This window comes from Narcine bancroftii, chromosome 1 (assembly GCF_036971445.1).
Source record: "Narcine bancroftii isolate sNarBan1 chromosome 1, sNarBan1.hap1, whole genome shotgun sequence".
Classification (NCBI taxonomy): Eukaryota; Metazoa; Chordata; class Chondrichthyes; order Torpediniformes; family Narcinidae; genus Narcine; species Narcine bancroftii.
Window position 1 is genome coordinate 378987152 of NC_091469.1, and position 17079 is coordinate 379004230.

The following is a 17079-nucleotide window of genomic DNA, read 5'->3' on the forward strand; positions in this document are numbered from 1 at the left end:
TATCATGTGCTAATGAACAAAATGTAATAATACACAAAATATGTCAGCTTTTGTTTGCGTGAAGGCCAAAAAAGAGATGCTATGTGCATTGACTGACATCCCTAGTAATAAGAGAGAGAAGCAAAAGAGAGATCCTTCAGGGACACTGAGTGTCTGTGGATTCACCTCCAGCCGCTCCTGCAACCTCTGCAGCTGCACTGACTCCTGTTCGATCCATTGGCAGCCACAGCTCCAGGTCCAAACCTCTGATACAATCAGGAAGCTTTCAGTGCTTGAGGCCCTTTGGGACCCCTTCTCGCCCTCAGCATTTTCTCAAGTCATTGTCTGAAGAGGGCGCACAAAATCATTGAGGACCCTTTCCACCCTGCACACAGCATCTTTCAGCTGCTCCTGTCAGGGAAGAGAGACAGGAGTATCAGAACCAGCACCACCAGGTTGAGGAACAGCTTCTTCCCATGGGCAGTGAGAAAGCTGAACGATCAAAGGAACTGCTCACACCAACCATCTGGGACTCTCCTAAGCACAAAACAACATTTATTTATTTATTTGTATGGATAAAATACTTGTCCTGCATATGTATTGTTTGTCTGTATGTATGTTATGTCTGGTTGTGTGTCTGCAAGTTTTGCTTCGAGGACTGGAGAACACTGTTTCATTGGGTTGTACTTGTACAATCAAATGACTATAAACTTGACTTGACTTGAAATTCCAGTTCCAATACCTGGTTCCCATGAGCCAGTCTCCAGCAGTCCACAGCCTGGCGTGAGTCTTTTGACTGCAAGTCACCAAAAGTACGTTTCAGCTGCTGACCCCGCTCTGGTCCACTGCCATTGTCTCCTTCCCTGTAGGGTCAACTCCCATTCTTCACCTTCTCAACAAGGGGTGTTCTCCCTTTTCTGGTGCCCGGCATTGGTTGCTGCTCTCCCGGAGTCTGCGACCCCTTGTGGTCTTGGGTCATTACAGGATGTTTAAAAAAAAACACCATTTGCTCCTCTAACAGGCTATTACAGGCCTGTACGGAGCCATCAGCATCATGACTGCGCACCAGATCATCGCTCGCTTCCTCTCTCCGCATTCCCAGGTCCACATAAGCCACAAATTGTTATTACAGTAGCTATCTTCACCTCTGGTTCCATTTGCTTGTTTTTCACCTGTTATCTGCTTGCCTCTAGCTGCTAACACCTCCCACCTGGCTTCCATCTGCCTACCATCCTTTATTCTCGTCGATCTACCAGTCACTTCCTGGCCCCTTTCTCACCCTTTCCTCCTTACACTGGCTATCTTCTCTCTCTCAAATCTGTCCTGATGCAGAGTCTCAACCCGAAAAGTCGATAATTCTTGCCGCTGCCCCCGTCCCCTCCCCCCCTCACAGATGCTGCTGGTCCCACAGATTTCATCTAGCACATTGCTTTTGGCTCCTGGTTCAAAATGGGCCTCTTGCATCAGCCACTCCGCTAGTCCTTTACAAGAGAACCATGTAATTTGGGTTAATTTCACAGATTGTCCAGACAATGCAGACTGTGGCATTTTCTATTGAAAATGATAACCATATATTAACTGATAATCCAGGAAATTTCATGCCTTTTACAAGTGCCAAAAACCTCAAAACTACCAGATGTAAATTCATTTCACAATCATTAGTATCATTTTTAAGCTTGTATATAAGTTCACAAAACTATTGTACCATATATGTAATTTTCCTCAACCAGTGGAAGAATGAATACTCTCGTTCAATTCCTTTGCAAAGAAACTCCAATGCATAATGGGGTGTGCAAGTTAGTTGGTGTTTTTGGACACCAATGAAAAATGAAATGAAAGATCATAACATTTAACTGTAGTTGGTCTAAGGCTTGCCAGAGAAGAGTGCATCATAGAAGCTTTGCTGCAACACTGTGAGGATTTTAGGAGTTATGCACCATTTTGCGTGCTCAGACGACGGAGTCCACACTTGCACATTCGTTACATTTCAGCTTACTTGATGTAAGAGAAGCACCGTTTTCATATTTTTTTGTAAACAAACTTTGTACTTATAAATATCTTCAGGATTTTTGAAAGATATTTTATTCAGTGGCTTGCATTTGAGATGCATTGGAATCCTTGCTGTGCAGGAGAAAGGTGACGATTTTTTTTGGTGCTGTCAATGACCTGTTGTGAAGGCAGTGCAGGACATGTGATAAGATTTACTGCGAGAAATGATCCATGTCACAGCAGAGAAGGAGTATTTACTCAGAAAATGGCAAACATTGATGATTCCTCTGGCAAAATGAAACCGTTTGAGATTAATTAGAGATATTGTATGCATTACATCAATCTCCATCTGTATCTTCCACTGTCTTGGGAAAGTTGCCAACATATCAAAGGACCCATCCAACCTCTGTTCTCCTCTTCTGTTGGGCAGATGTTATGTGAACTTGAAAACACAAGGACAGTTTCATTACCACTGCCATCAGATGCTTAAAGAGATGTCTGACTGGTAAAGGATGATGCCCCTGCACAACTTTACTGTATTTGTTCCTATTCCCTGCACTTTGACCTTGTCATGCAATACCCTGCACTCTTTGACTTGCTCTAACACTACCCCCTAAACTTATTTTTTATTGCTCTCTGGCTATACATATGTATGGGTTGACTTAGAACATAGAACATGACAGAGCAGGCCCTTCAACCCATAATGTTGTACTGAGCTATGGAAACTGACTCCACAACAATTTAATCCTTCCTGACCTCACACCCATAACCCTCTTTTTCTTACACCCATGTGTTTATCTAAGAGTCTTTCGAATGCCCCCATTGTAGCAGCCTCCACCACCACCCTCCAACAATGCTATCCAAGCAACTTACCACTGACATCTCTGTTAAATTTTCCTCCATTCACTTTAAACAGATGCCCTCTGGCATTTGCTATTGTCACCTTGGGAAAAGGTGCAGACTGTCTACCTGCTCCAAACTTGTCATAATCTTATTAAGTCACTTCTCACCCTTAGTTGCACCAAAGAGAAAAGCCCTAGCTCTGTCAACCTAGCCTGGACAGTACACAAAACAAAGCTTTTTCCTGCATCTTGATACACATGACAATAAACAATTCAGTTAAAGATTCTTAGTCATTTACAGTAAGGTGCTATTCCAGTACAATTAATGTGGATGTTGCCCAACCATCTCCTCCCTTGACAGGACTCTAGTACTGGGATTGCCTGGAAGTGATGTCTACACTGATCAGTTAAAATTAGTTAAAAGAATTGGAATTGAAGCCAGGACATCCACTCAGCTACTTATAAAAACTCAAAAGATTCCAAAAAAACTATTACCGTTAAACATTCTATAAAATGATTTCTACATTGAATTTAATAAAAATTATGTCAAGTCAAGTCAAATCAAGTTTATTGTCACCTGATTGTACAAGGACAACCTGATGAAACAGCGTTCTCTGGTCCTCAGTGAAAAACATGCAGGCAGACAACCAAACATAACACACATAAAGACAAATAATACATTTGCAGGACAAATATCCATCAATATTGTTTTGTAGAAATGAGAGTCACTGATGGTTAGTGTGAGCAGTCCCTTGGGTTGTTTAGAATTCTCTCTGCCTGTGGGAAGAAGTTGTTCCCTAGCCTGGCGGTGCTAGTTCTGATACTCACGTCTCTCTTTCCCGACAGGAGCAGCTGAAAGATGCTGTGTGCAGGGTGGAAGGGGTTCTCAATGATTTTGTGTGCCCTCTTCAGACAACGATCCCAGTCGATCATGTCGATTTGGGGGGGTGGGGGGGAGGGGAGGAGAGGAGGGAGTCTCCAGGGATCCTCTCTGCCTCTCTCAAGGTCCTGTGGATTGACCTCCGATCCATTTCTCTGCAGCAACTATTATGCAGCCAGTCAGAAAGCTCTTGAAAGAGTTTCTATAGAAGGTTGACATAATGGTGGCTGGTAGCCTTGCCTGCTTCAGGCTTGTCGCTGTTGCACTTTCCTGACAAATGAGGAGATGTTGAGCATCCACGATAGGTCATTAGTTAAATGAACCCCAAGGAACTTGGTGCTCTCAACTCTCTCTACTACAGAGTTGATGATGTTTAGTGAAGGGTGGCCAATCCTGGTCTTCCTGAAGTCCATGATCATCTCCTCCGTCAGGTTGTTACTCTTGCACCATTTCACGAGGTTTTCCTCTCCTCTCTGCAGGGTGATTCATTGTTGTTGCTGATGAAGCCAACTATTGTTGTGTCATCTGCAAACTTGTTGACACTGTTGGAGCTGGATCTGGTGATGCAGTAGCATGAACAGGAGCGGGCTGAGCACACACCTCTGAGGTGTGCCAGCGCTCAGCGTAATGGTGCTGGTCGTTCTGGTGCTGACCGAGGACTTCCATTAGGAAGTCCAGAATCCAATTACAGAAAGGTGTGTTCAGTTTCGGCAACTTCAGTTGAAAACATCTTTGTGGGAATTTAGTCATTTAGTCTTTGTTTTTAACGATTGTGCATCACATGAAAACATTTTTAAATCATTCAATACAATTTTAATTACTTTATGGGGAAAAAATCCTAAATGATCTGAAATTGCCCTCTCTCCTTTGCATTTTACTCTTGCAAATTTCTACAGGTATATTGTGGAGAGCATTCTGATTGGTTGAATCAATGTGTGGTTATGGAGGTGGCAATTCATAGGACAGGAAAAGGTAACGGACAGGTGAACTTGGTCAGTGCCAAGGTGAGCGGAAAGCCAGAGGACTGGGAAACTTTTAAAGAGCAACAGGAGAGAACTAGTAAGGCAATATGGGGTGGTGGAGGGGGGGAAGATGAGGTATGAAGGTAAGCTAACCAAGAATATAATGGAGGATAGTAAAAGCTTCTTTAGATATGTGAAGAGGAAAAAATTAGTTAAGATCAAACTTGGGCCCCTGAAGACAGAAACAAGGAACATTATTATGGGGAACAAAAAATGGCAGATGAGTTGGGGAAACAGAGGAACTGAAGGAAATTCACATTAGGTAAAAAATGGTGTTGGGTTAACTGATGGTTGATAAATCCCCAGGGCCTCATGGTCTGCATCCCAGGGAGGTGGCTCTAGAAATAGAGAATGCATTGATAATCATCATGTTCCATAGATTCAGGATCAGTTCCTGTAGATTAGAGGATAGCTAATGTTATCCCACTTTTTAGGATAGAAGGGAGAGAGAAAACAGGGAATTATAAACCAGTTAGCCCGACATCAGTGGGAAGATGCTGGAGTCAATTATAAAAGATGAAATAGTGGCACATTTGGATAGCAGTAATAGGACTCGTCTGAGTCAGCATTGATTTACGAAGGGTAAATCATGCTTGTCTAATCTTTTGGAATTGTTTGAGGATGTAACTATGAAAATGGACAAGAGAGAGCCAGTGAATGTAGTGCACCTGGGCTTTCAGAAGGCCTTTGATAAGGTCCCACATAAGAGATTAGTGAACAAAATTAGAGCACGTGGTATTGGGTGTAGGGTACTGACATGGGTAGAAAATTGGTTGGCAGACCAGGAAACAAAGAGTACGGATTAATGAGTCCCTTTCAGAATGGCAGGAGGGGTAGAATGACTAGTGGGGTACCACAAGGCTCGGAGCTGGGACCACAGCTATTTACAATATATATTAATGATTTAGATGAAGGGGTTAAAAGTAACATTAGCAAATTTGCAGATGACACAAAGCTGGGTGGGGTGTGAATATGAGGAGGATGTTATGAGAATGCAGGGTGACTTGGACATGTTAGGTGAGTGGGCAGATGCATGGCAGATGCTGTTTAATGTGGATAAATGTGAGATTATCCACTTTGGTGGCAAGAACAGAAAGGCAGATGACTATCTGAATGGTGTCAAGTTAGGAAAAGGGGAGGTACAATTAAATCCTTGTTCATCAGTCTCTGAAAGTAAGCATGTAGGTACAGCAGGCAGTGAAGAAAGCTAATGGCTTGTTGGCCTTCATAACAAAGGGAGTTGAGTAAAGGGGCAAAGAGGCCGTCTGCAGTTGTACAGGACCCTGGTGAGACTACACCTGGAGAATTGTGTGCAGTTTTGGACTCCAAGTTTGAGGAAGGACATTCTTGCTTTTGAGGCAGTACAGTGTAGGTTCACGAGGTTAATTCCTGGGATGGTGGGACTGATATGTGTTGAAAGATTGGAGCTACTGGGCTTGTATACGCTGGAATTTAGAAGAATGAGGGGTGATCTGATTGAAACATAAAAGATTATTAAGGAATTGGACACGCTAGAGGCAGGAAACATGTTCTTGATGTTGGGAGAATCCAGAACCAGAGGCCACAGTTTAGAACTAAGTGGTAGGCCTATAGAAAGGAGATGAAGAAGAACTTATTCACCCAGAGATTTGTGGATCTGTGGGATGAACTGCCTCAGAAAACAGTGGAGGCCATGTTTTCAAGAAAGTATTAGATAGAGCTCTTAAAAATAGTGGAGTCAAGGGATATGGGGAGAAGGCAGGAATGGGGTACTGATTGTGGATGATCAGCCATGATCACAGTGAATGGTGGTGCTGGCTCAAAGGGCTGAATGGTCTACTCCTGCACCTATTGTCTATTATCATGGTCACTTCAAGCAAAAGTTCAAGAACAGTGGAGCCCCCAGAAAGAGGTTCAATGTTGGAAACTTGCAGTCAGACGTAATGAGAGGAAACTTCCAGGCAAACCTCAAAGTAAAGCTCGAGGATGCAAACTGCCTCACGGACACATCTCCTGAAACCCTCTGGGATCAGCTGAAAACGGCAATACTGCAATCCACTGAAGAGGTACTGGGCTTCTCCTCCAGGAAAAACAAGGACTGGTTTGACAAAAACAACTAGGAAATCCAGGAGCTGCAGGCAAAGAAGTGATCTGCCCACCAGGCTCACCTTGCAAAGCCTTCCTGGCCAGAGTAAAAACGAGCCTTCCGTCTCGCATGCAGCCACCTTCAGCGCAAACTCTGGGAGATCTAAAATAAGTGGTGGACTAGCCTCGCCAAATGAACCCAGCTTAGCGCCGACATTGGCAACTTCAGGGGTTTTTATGAGACACTAAAGGCTGTGTACGGCCCCTCACCCCAAGTCCAAAGCCCTCTGTGCAGCACAGATGGTGAAGTCCTCCTTAGCGACAAGATCTCCATTCTCAATCGATGGTCAGAACACTTCCAATCCCTTTTCAGTGCCAACCGCTCAGTCCAAGAATCTGCCCTGCTCCAACTCCCTCAACAACCCTTGAGTCTAGAGCTGGATGAGGTCCTTACCCGGGAAAAGACATATAAGGAAATTGAACAACTGAAAAGTGGCAAAGCAGCAGGTATGGATGGAATCCCCCCCCAGAGGTCTGGAAGGCTGGTGGCAAAGCTCTGCATACCAAACTGCATGAGTTTTTCATGCTCTGCTGGGACCAAGGAAAGCTGTCTCAGGACCTTCGTGATGCCATCATCATCACCCTGTACAAAAACAAAGGCGAGAAATCAGACTGCTCAAACTACAGGGGAATCACGCTGCTCTCCATTGCAGGCAAAATCTTCGCTAGGATTCTCCTTAATAGACTAATACCTAGTGTTGCCGAAAATGTCCTCCCAGAATCACAGTGTGGCTTTCGCGCAAACAGAGGAACTACTGACATGGTCTTTGCCCTCAGACAGCTCCAAGAAAAGTGCAGAGAACAAAACAAAGGACTCTACATCACATTTCTTGACCTCACCAAAGCCTTTCACACCGTGAGCAGGAAAGGGCTTTGGCAAATACAAGAGCGCCTCGGATGCCCCCCCCCAGTTCCTCAACATGATTAACCAACTGCACGAAAACCAACAAGGTCGGGTCAGATACAGCAATGAGCTCTCCGAACCCTTCTCCATTGACAATGGCGTGAAGCAAGGCTGCATCCTCACACCAACCCTCTTTACTATCTTCTTTAGCATGATGCTGAAACAAGCCATGAAAGTCCTCAACAATGAAGACGGTGTTTAGTAGTCTCTTCAATTTGAGGCGTCTGCAAGCTCACACCAAGACAAAAGAGCAACTTGTCCATGAACTACTCTTTGCAGATGATGCCAAGTTAGTTGCCCATTCAGAGCCAGCTCTCCAGTGCATGACGTCCTGTTTTGCGGAAACTGCCAAAATGTTTGGCCTAGAAGTCAGCTTGAAGAAAACAGGTCCTCCATCAGCCAGCTCCCCACCATGACCACCAGCCCCCCCCACATTTCCATCGGGCACACAGAACTCAAAATGGTCAATCAGTTTACCTACCTCGGCTGCACCATTTCATCTGATGCAAGGATCGACAAAGAGATAGACAACAGTCTCGCCAAGGCAAATAGCGCCTTTGGAAGACTACACAAAATAGTCTGGAAAAACAACCACCTGAAGAAACACACAAAGATCAGCGTGTACAGAGCCGTTGTCATATCCACGCTCCTGTTCGGCTCCGAATCATGGATCCTCTACCGGCATCACCTACGGCTCCTAGAACGCTTCCATCAGCGCTGTCTCCGCTCCATCCTCAACATTCATTGGAATGATTTCATCACCAACATCGAAGTACTCGAGCTGGCAGAGTCCGCAAGCATTGAATCCACACTGCTGAAGACCCAACTGCGCTGGGTAGGTCACGTCTCCAGAATGGAGGACCATCGCCTTCCCAAGATCGTGTTCTATGGGGAGCTCTCCACTGCCACCGAGACAGAGGTGCACCAAAGAAGAGGTACAAGGACTGCTTAAAGAAATCTCTTGGTGCCTGCCACATTGACCACTGCCAGTGGGCTGATATCACCTCCAACCGTGCATCTTGGCGCCTCACAGTTCGGCGGGCAGCAACCTCCTTTGAAGAAGACCGCAGAGCCCACCTCACTGACAAAAGACAAAGGAGGAAAAACCCAACACCCAACCCCAACCAACCAATTTTCCCTTGCAACCACTGCAACCGTGCCTGCCTGTCCCGCATTGGACTTGTCAGTCACCAACGAGCCTGCAGCAGACGTGGACATACCCCTCCATAAATCTTCGTCTGCTCAGTCAAGCCAAAGAGAAGAGTCTTCACTCCATTAAGGACATCTACAAGAGGCGGTGACTCTGGAAAGCAGCCTCTATCTCCAAGGAGCCTCACCATCCAGGCCATGCTCTCTTCTCACTGCTACTATCAGGAGGGAGATACAGGAACCTGAAGACACAAAAACACCTTCCTTCCCCCTGACAACGGCCAATGAGCCAAAGACACTAGCTCGCCTTTTCTCTTCTTTTGCACTTATTTATTTTATTTTTTTAAATGTAATTTATAGTAATTTTTTCACCTATGATGCTGCCACAAAGCAATGAGTTTTGTGTCACATGTTCATGACCATAAATTCTGATTCTGCATCTCTCCATTGAAATGAATACAGGAACTGATCCTGCAAAAGGTTTAAGTGGTGAACAGAATTCCCAATATAAGAGGCTGAGAAAGTGCAGGAAGTTGTCGTTTCTCCAGTTGACCCTATGGAAAGCCCAGTGTCTGACTACATCTGGAGCAAGACTGGCAATGACCTATCAATAAGTTCAAGATTTCCACAAAGAGGCACACTTATAACCTCTTGCCTGTTAGTCTGTGCGTCTTCCCCACCCTTTCTTCCCTCCTTTCCTCTCCCCACCTTTTTATTCAGACACCTGCCTACTTTTTGCTCATATCTTGACAAAGGGCTCAGGCCCAAAATATTAGTGATGTCAACTCGGTGAGAGATCACCTTTGGTCTGACTGAGAGTTATTTGTCTTCCAGCACACAAAGGGAATGCTGCAAACTGGCGCATTCCAGGTTGTAAAGTAGGTACCGAGGCTTGATTTAGCCATCGTGAGGGTGCCATGGTGAAGGACTGCAGTCTAGAGTCATTGAGGGGCTCAGACCGAGGGGAAGCCCCTCAAACAACAGTGGGTAGTAACGAGAAGTTGCCGCAGAGATGACAATGGTGTAAATAGAGAACGAATGTAACAATATACAATGTATGGATATGACACAAAGCATGTGAAAAGACTTTTTTTTGATAAAAAAATTATTATGAATAAAGTTTATTTTTGGAAAAAAACAGTTGGTTTTATCCCTTTGCTTCCGATAGATACTATACATCCTGTTGATTCTCCAGCACTTTTGCATATTACACTACAATCACAGTGTCTGCAGTCTTTCCTGTTTAACTACAAAGATAGAGGTCTGGTTTAGTGTCAGTAATTGAAATGATAATTTGAAGAAATTAAATTGGAGAAACATGACAACCACACTGCCCCTCCTCCTCTCCTGCTCACCTTCCCTCTACTTTCTCAGTCCTGAGGCAGGGGTTTCACCTGAAACATTCCCTCCACAGATGCTGCCTGACCTGGTGAGTCCTTTTAACTATTTACTTTTTGCTCCAAATCCCAGCAACTGCAGTCTCCTGTGTCTCCTCAATCTCAGTAACACTATTGGTGGAAAACCAACCATTATCATTCTTCAATGGTTTCTGTTCCCATGTTCCTTGATGGTCCCTGCACTTACATTCACTAATGACCTGCACCCACTCTCTCAGCTGACCTCTGCACCCACATTCAACAGTGACCTGGGTTCAACCCTGACCTCAGGTTTACCCATTCTCCCTGTATGGGTTTCCTCCAAGTGCACCAATTAACATATCAAACAGCTGTAGGTTGGAAGGTTAGTTGGCCTCAGAACATTGCCCCTCGTGTAGAATCTGGAGGAAGTTGATGGAAATGTGGGCAAATAAAATGGGATCACTGAAGGATTGTCAGTGGGATTGGTGGACCAAAGGGCCTATTTCTGACTCTTAAATTCTGCAGCTTGCAACCTTCATATGATACAGGGGAGCAGGTTGGGGACACTTTACAGCCCTGGTGTGGAAGTTTCCCCAACTTGGTGAATAAAAGGGACTTTCGTACCCTGGAAGGTTGGGAGTCCCTGATGATGATTTCAAATTTAAATTTTATATTTAGACATACATCACGATAACAGGCCATTTCGGCCCACGATTTTGTGTCTCCCAATTTGCACCCAACTAACCCGGTACATTTTGAAAGGTGGGAGGAAACCAGAGCTCTGGGGAAAACCCATGCAGACATGGGGAGAATGTACAGGCAGCGCAGGATTTGAACCCTGCGCTAACCACTACACCAAATCCCATCTTTTACCCCTTTTCAATTGGCTAGAGTTTAGATTGGAGAAAGCAATAGTAGGGAAGTAACAACAAATTGACTGACTGCTGTGCGGTTCCAACCACATCAACTAACTGTTATTCATTTCTGTAGAAATCAACATCAATTAACAGCAACTAGGAATCACCCAATGAATTGCCCATTTATTGCATATCTGTGTAGCTATTGGTGTTACCTTGTGTTTAAGCAGAGCCTATGAATGACTATAAGAATGAAATGACAAGCTCGATGCAAATTATTTGTGCGCAGTGAAGTTAAATGTTATTATGACCTTTTGTGCTGTTGCATCTTCAAAGACCAATCAGTGTCACCTGGTTTCACACAGGATTGTTCAGTTGTAAGAAATACTGAAGTTTTAAGTTAATTTGTCACATTATGCCGTGTACAGTCAGAAGGGTTCTTCTGAGAGCAGTCTGGCAGATGAAGTTGAATATTCATACAGCCATATGGAATGGCAGAGCAGAAATTACAGAGCATGGAGTTACAATGATCAGGAAAGGGCAGCATGAGAGCAGTGTGTAGGGTTCATTCAAGATCCTGATGGCTGAGGGGGAAGAAACTGTTTTAAAGCCTGTTAGGGTTGCTTTCATGCTCCTGAATTTTTTTCCATGCGGTGAGAGGAAGGTTTAGTGATGTGTGCAGGGTGTGATGGTTCTTCTGTATGTTGGCTGCCAGCCTATGTCCTCTGAACTATTACCATTGCTGTAGCAGTGTAGTAAAAATATTGTGATTCCACTTGTTGTACATTTTGATGACTGTTGATACCCTGTGGTGAAGGTACAACTTCATTCTCAGGATTTCAATGTTTTGATTCGTGTTTGTACAACTACATTTCAAAATGTTGCTGTGCCTATATTGTGAATTGCTTCACTTCTCATATCTCATGGTTGTAGTTCTGTGGAGCTTGTTGAGTCATTTGGTCTAGTCCGTCAAATCTATTCCAAGTTGTGAACTTTACATGCAGCAAGTTATGTTTCAAAATCTGTATGGTGACTTCTTCTTAAAAATATCAATGGATTTCGTTCATAGAAAAGTACAGAACAGCAGCAAGCCCTTCTGTCCACACTGTCTGGGCCAACCAGGATGTCAAATTAATCTAATTCCATCTACCTGCACATGCTCGATATCTTTTCATTCCCTGACAGTTCCCTGAATGCCTCTGGTTGCGTTGTAGTAGTCTATTGCATTGTAATAGAATCATAGTGTCACATCGAAGTAAAGCCTACTGCTTCGTAATTACAGGCTTCTAGTTTGATGCCAGATTTTGCAGAATTAGCAGCTTGAAAGTGGGATGAAAGCAGCAGTCTTTCAGTTGACCTTGCTGCATTTCAGTGAAGGCAAATCATGGTTTGCAGTCCTGATTCCCCCACACAAACTGCCACTCATCACCTGGCTAGATTCTGAATCAAAGAAGGAAATAGAGACTGGCCAAGATGTAAGTGGATCAGGTTAAAGACAGTGAATGGCTTAATCCCGGTCTTGTGTTGCCTTCTTGGGTGAAAGACTTCTACAATTCCACCAACTCCCACCTTAACGACACCCCTTCATATCCTGTCCCTTGTAAGGATTCTATTCCTTTCGCTTATTTCTTTCATCTCCTTCGCATCTGCTCTCAGGATGAGGTCTTCCAGTCCAGATCATCCGAGATGTCCTCCTTCTTCACAAAACACGGCTCACCCTTCACCACCATTAACTCAACTCTCACCTGCATATCCTCTAGAACCTGCACATCTGCCCTGGCCCCCTGCGTCCCCACATGCAACAAAGATCGAATGCAGACATTCAAAGTTGTATTCCTTTGGGAAAAAAAAATACATTTTTATTTGAGAAATAAATATGCTATATTTCTATAAACTTGGTGCCCGTTTACTCAAATATTACATTTAAATTTATAATGTTGTGCTTCCTGTGCCTCTGGACCTACGAGAATCTCTTCTAAATTGTATTAAAGAATTCTGTTTAAATATGTGTGTCAGATGACATCCCTCTGTGCAATCCTGGAAACTTCTTTCTTTTACTTTATATAACTGTATTATATCTTTATATTAACTATTTAGCGGGGTGGGGGGGGGGGTGACAGATTGTGTTATATTTTATATTGTATATAGATATGTTTTAAAGGAGAAAAATTGTGGTGTTTTTTATTTTGTAGGTGACAAGCAAACACAGTTCACAACGCAGATCTCATTTAAAATGTCGGAGCTCTGCTCAAGCCAGACAGTCCAGGCTCCGAGTGCCTTTGTAAAGACAAAGGAAACTGCTTTGCTGAAGGACTTCACAAGTAGGTGTTAATTGGACATGCTGTGGAGTAATGGCTTATTGTTTTGGAAAGCAGCAGATGAATGGACTCAGAAGATCGGGTCCAGTGCCGCAATCTGTCTGAATGCAGTTTGCTGATCTAAGAAGCTCTTGTTGGTTTTCAGAGAGAGATTTGTTGCTCGTTGGACACAAACTGATTCCTCCCGATCAGCAACTTCAGTGTTTTGCCGAAGAAACTTGCCTCATCTCCTTTCTTTCTTTCAGGTCACCACAAAGTTCCTTTTGTGTTTCCCTTATATCAGACAAACATTATACAGCCAGCCATCTCCTCTTGTATGGACCACAAGGGCTTTGAACAGGCTGAACTCAGAACTCACAACCTGTCTTCAAAATGGGGTTTCAAATAAGCTGCCAGCTTGTCATGCTGGAGAAACCAGTTCTCTCTCTCTCTCTCTCTCTCTCTCTCTCTCTCTCTCTCTCTCTCTCTCTCTTAGAGAAAGGCTGTTTGTTCTCTTCTCTCTGCTTGCAAACCCACATGACCTTTCTAGAATAGCAAACTGCATTCAGACAGATTGCGGCACTGGACCCGATCTTCATCTGTTGCTTTCCAAAACAATAATAAAACCTTCGTGGGGAGCAGAGGATGGGACACCTGGCAGTGAAAGAGGAGGTGGGAGAGCTTCTGGCTACTTACAGATTCCTGCCTTTGTAGAACAAGTGATTTAGAATCTATGCACTTGAAAGAAAACTCTGGCCTCTCTAAAAACTGATCCACCATTTTCCACATTGGTCTCTGCCCTCACCCCCAATCCCTACCCTTTTGATTGTGGCATCCCTGCCTACTCTATACTTCTGGGGGCCATCCCCAAGGATTGTCTCCTCTGCCCCCTGTCACTGGTCTTCTTTCATGGCTGCTTGTTAGGCTATCAATTCAGTTGTGCTGGTCTGGATGTAAAACATCAACACACGTCAAAGAGCGATACCTGCTAAGAGACCAAGCTGCACTGGTAATGTGTGTGTATTAACACAACTCTAGCGATGAAGTCTGAAATTACCTTGACTTGTAGAATTGTAAATGTTTTTAAATTCGTTTCAGCCTTTCCTTTCTCTCAAAAAGGAAATATAGTGGAATGTATGTAAATATCTGAAACATTTGTCATCTCTGTGGATCACTTTGTGTGTAGTTTGCTGTGCATACATGTACTGTTCAAGATAAATCTTGAACAAACCAAACACATTATGCAGCTCTCTGTTTCCATGTACTACTGACCTTATTATTTCAATTTGAATGAGGAATTTATGTTACTGCAATATTTGTTCAAACCTTCCCTGTCTGACTTCTATTTCGAATAACTTGTTCCCTTTCTCAATCCTTCTCATCCACATTCTTTTGCACACCTCTTCTTTCCAAACACCACCCCCCAGCCTCTGCCAGCCAGTTCGCCCCTCGCCTACCTCCTTCCCTACCTTCTACACCTGTCCATCACCCGTCTCTTCCCTAATTCCCATTTGGCCATCATCCTTTCCTTGTATAGCCCCACCAATTTCTTTCCTTCACCAACTGTTTCCACCTTTCACTGCCTGCCCCTGTTTCCCCTGTCTGCTTCCACCTCTTACTCCCCTTCCTCTGTCTCCCAACTTTCCCCTTCTCCTCGACTTGGGTCCAATAGTGAGTTATCCTTTGGTGCACCCAATACCTACTGACCTCTTTTCCTTCTCATTTCTCAGCTCCAAGGCAGAGTTTCGATCTGAAATGTAGACTATATTTCTCTCCACAAAGGTGGTCTGTTTTTATATATGTATTTATCTCTCTTTCTGTTTATCTGTCTGTCTGTTATCTTTCTGTCTATCTAGTTGTCCTGCAACTTCTACTACTGAAGACTGGTATGTTTTTCTTCTTTTTCTTCTCCAAACCCCCCTTCCCCACCCATCCACACTGCCCCCTCTATTTTTGTTCTCACGGCTTTTCCCACTGTCTTTATTGTAGTTTCTGGCACCTTTGACTATTGTAATAATGGACAGGCACTGCCCTTAAGCAGTGGCAGATTAATTACCACTTAGGCTCCCCCTGACCTTGCCCTCCACCTCCCTATTCGTTGAATAGAATAAAGTAACTTTAGGTTAAATAACATATTAGGGATTTCCAAAGTGGTCAATATCAACCCCTGGGGGGTCGATGGGACTATCCAAGGGGTATAAAAACACTGGAGGATCGATTGAATTTTTGGGGTTGAAAGAATTGTAAAGCCTGAGGTCCCTGCTCCAGCCTGAGTGCCCGACGTCCCTGCTCCTGCTGGGACCCCTCCCTTCTGGGCCCCGAGGCTTAAGACTACTCAGCCTAATGGTTAATCCCCCACTAGCCTAAGCTCAGTAGAGTTAAACAAGAAAGTTTGATGATGCTGTGGTCGAGTGCAATACACAAATGTGCTGGAGAAACTCAGCCGGTCATGCAGCATCTATAGAGTAACCAACAATTTAGGTCTGAACCCTTCAAGGTTTACTCATTTGTCCATTCTGCAGAGGGGTCTGCTGCTTTTCACCTTTCTGCTATTTGACATTTAAAGAAACAAAAAAATTGCTCATACTTGACGATGGGCCCAGGCCCAAAACATTGGTTACCCTTTACTTCCTATGGATGCTGAGTGACCTACTGAGTTTCTCCAGCACTTTTGTGTATTGAACCAATTGAGCTTTTTTGTTTGAAAAGGAAGAGTTGTTCCAAAGCTTGCGAGCGGCACTTTGATTCAAACCATGCTGTTCCTTCTTTTTTTTTAAGGTATTTTTCCAAAATAATTTTTGGGAAACTTTTGGTCCAATCTGCTGATGGGTTTTTTTTTTAATATGTATCCTGAAGCGGTGGTATCACAGCCAGGATTGTTACTGAAGCGGTGGAAAGTTTCTCTCTTCTTGCTGCACTAATGGCACAAAACAAGCATTAATGCAACACAAAAATAAGTCTTCTGGATGATTTAACACACAAGATTCCTGTTCTGTAGTCTAGAAATAAAATAGATTCTTCGATCCTGATGAGCCTATTTGTTGGCCTCCGATATTGTGGTTGGTAATAAGCTTGTATTTATCCCATCCCTCTCCCATCTCTCTCATTCCCCATTCCTATGTCTCTTCTTGTCCATCTTGCCACTCCTTGTATCTCTCTCTCTCTCTCTCTCTCTCTCTCTCTCTCTCTCTCTCTCTTTGCCTATCCCTTTGTCTCCTTTGCTCCAGCATTCACAGAGTGCCCTCCTACCCCCATCAATTTCCAGCTTTTCTCTCCTTCCCTCATATGCATGTCTAGCTATGGCCTCTTGGCTGTTGGCCTGTGACCCTCCCTCCCCTGCCCCTTCTCCCTTTTTCCTCCACCTTTTTATTCAGGCACCTATCTGATTTTTGCATGTACCTTGATGAAGGACTCAGGCCCAAAATGTTAATGAATTATCTTTGCTTTCTATAGTTAATGTGTGACCTGCTGAGATTCTCCAGCACTTTTGTGTATTTACTACAATTACAGCATCTACAAACTTTCTGATTAAAATCCTTTAATTTCCCCCAGTCTTGCAACGTCATATGGGATGTAAAATCAGGAAGGGAAAATCTGTCGTTATTTGAGGAAAGACATGCTTTAAGAGACCTATTTCTCTTTAGTGCCCTACTGACAACTCCTTGACTATAATGGCCC

At 43.9% G+C, this 17079-nt stretch overlaps 1 long non-coding RNA gene across 2 annotated transcripts in view; it reads left to right on the plus strand.

The window, feature by feature from the left end:
* The first annotated feature begins 4262 nt into the window (after window positions 1–4262).
* LOC138752868 (uncharacterized) overlaps window positions 4263–17079 on the plus strand; it is a 67247-nt gene continuing 54430 nt past the window's right edge. For both annotated transcript variants that reach the window (XR_011350994.1, XR_011350993.1), the window contains exons 1-2: window positions 4263–4385; window positions 13297–13425. This is a non-coding gene — a long non-coding RNA (uncharacterized lncRNA). The remainder of the gene's footprint in view (window positions 4386–13296; window positions 13426–17079) is intronic.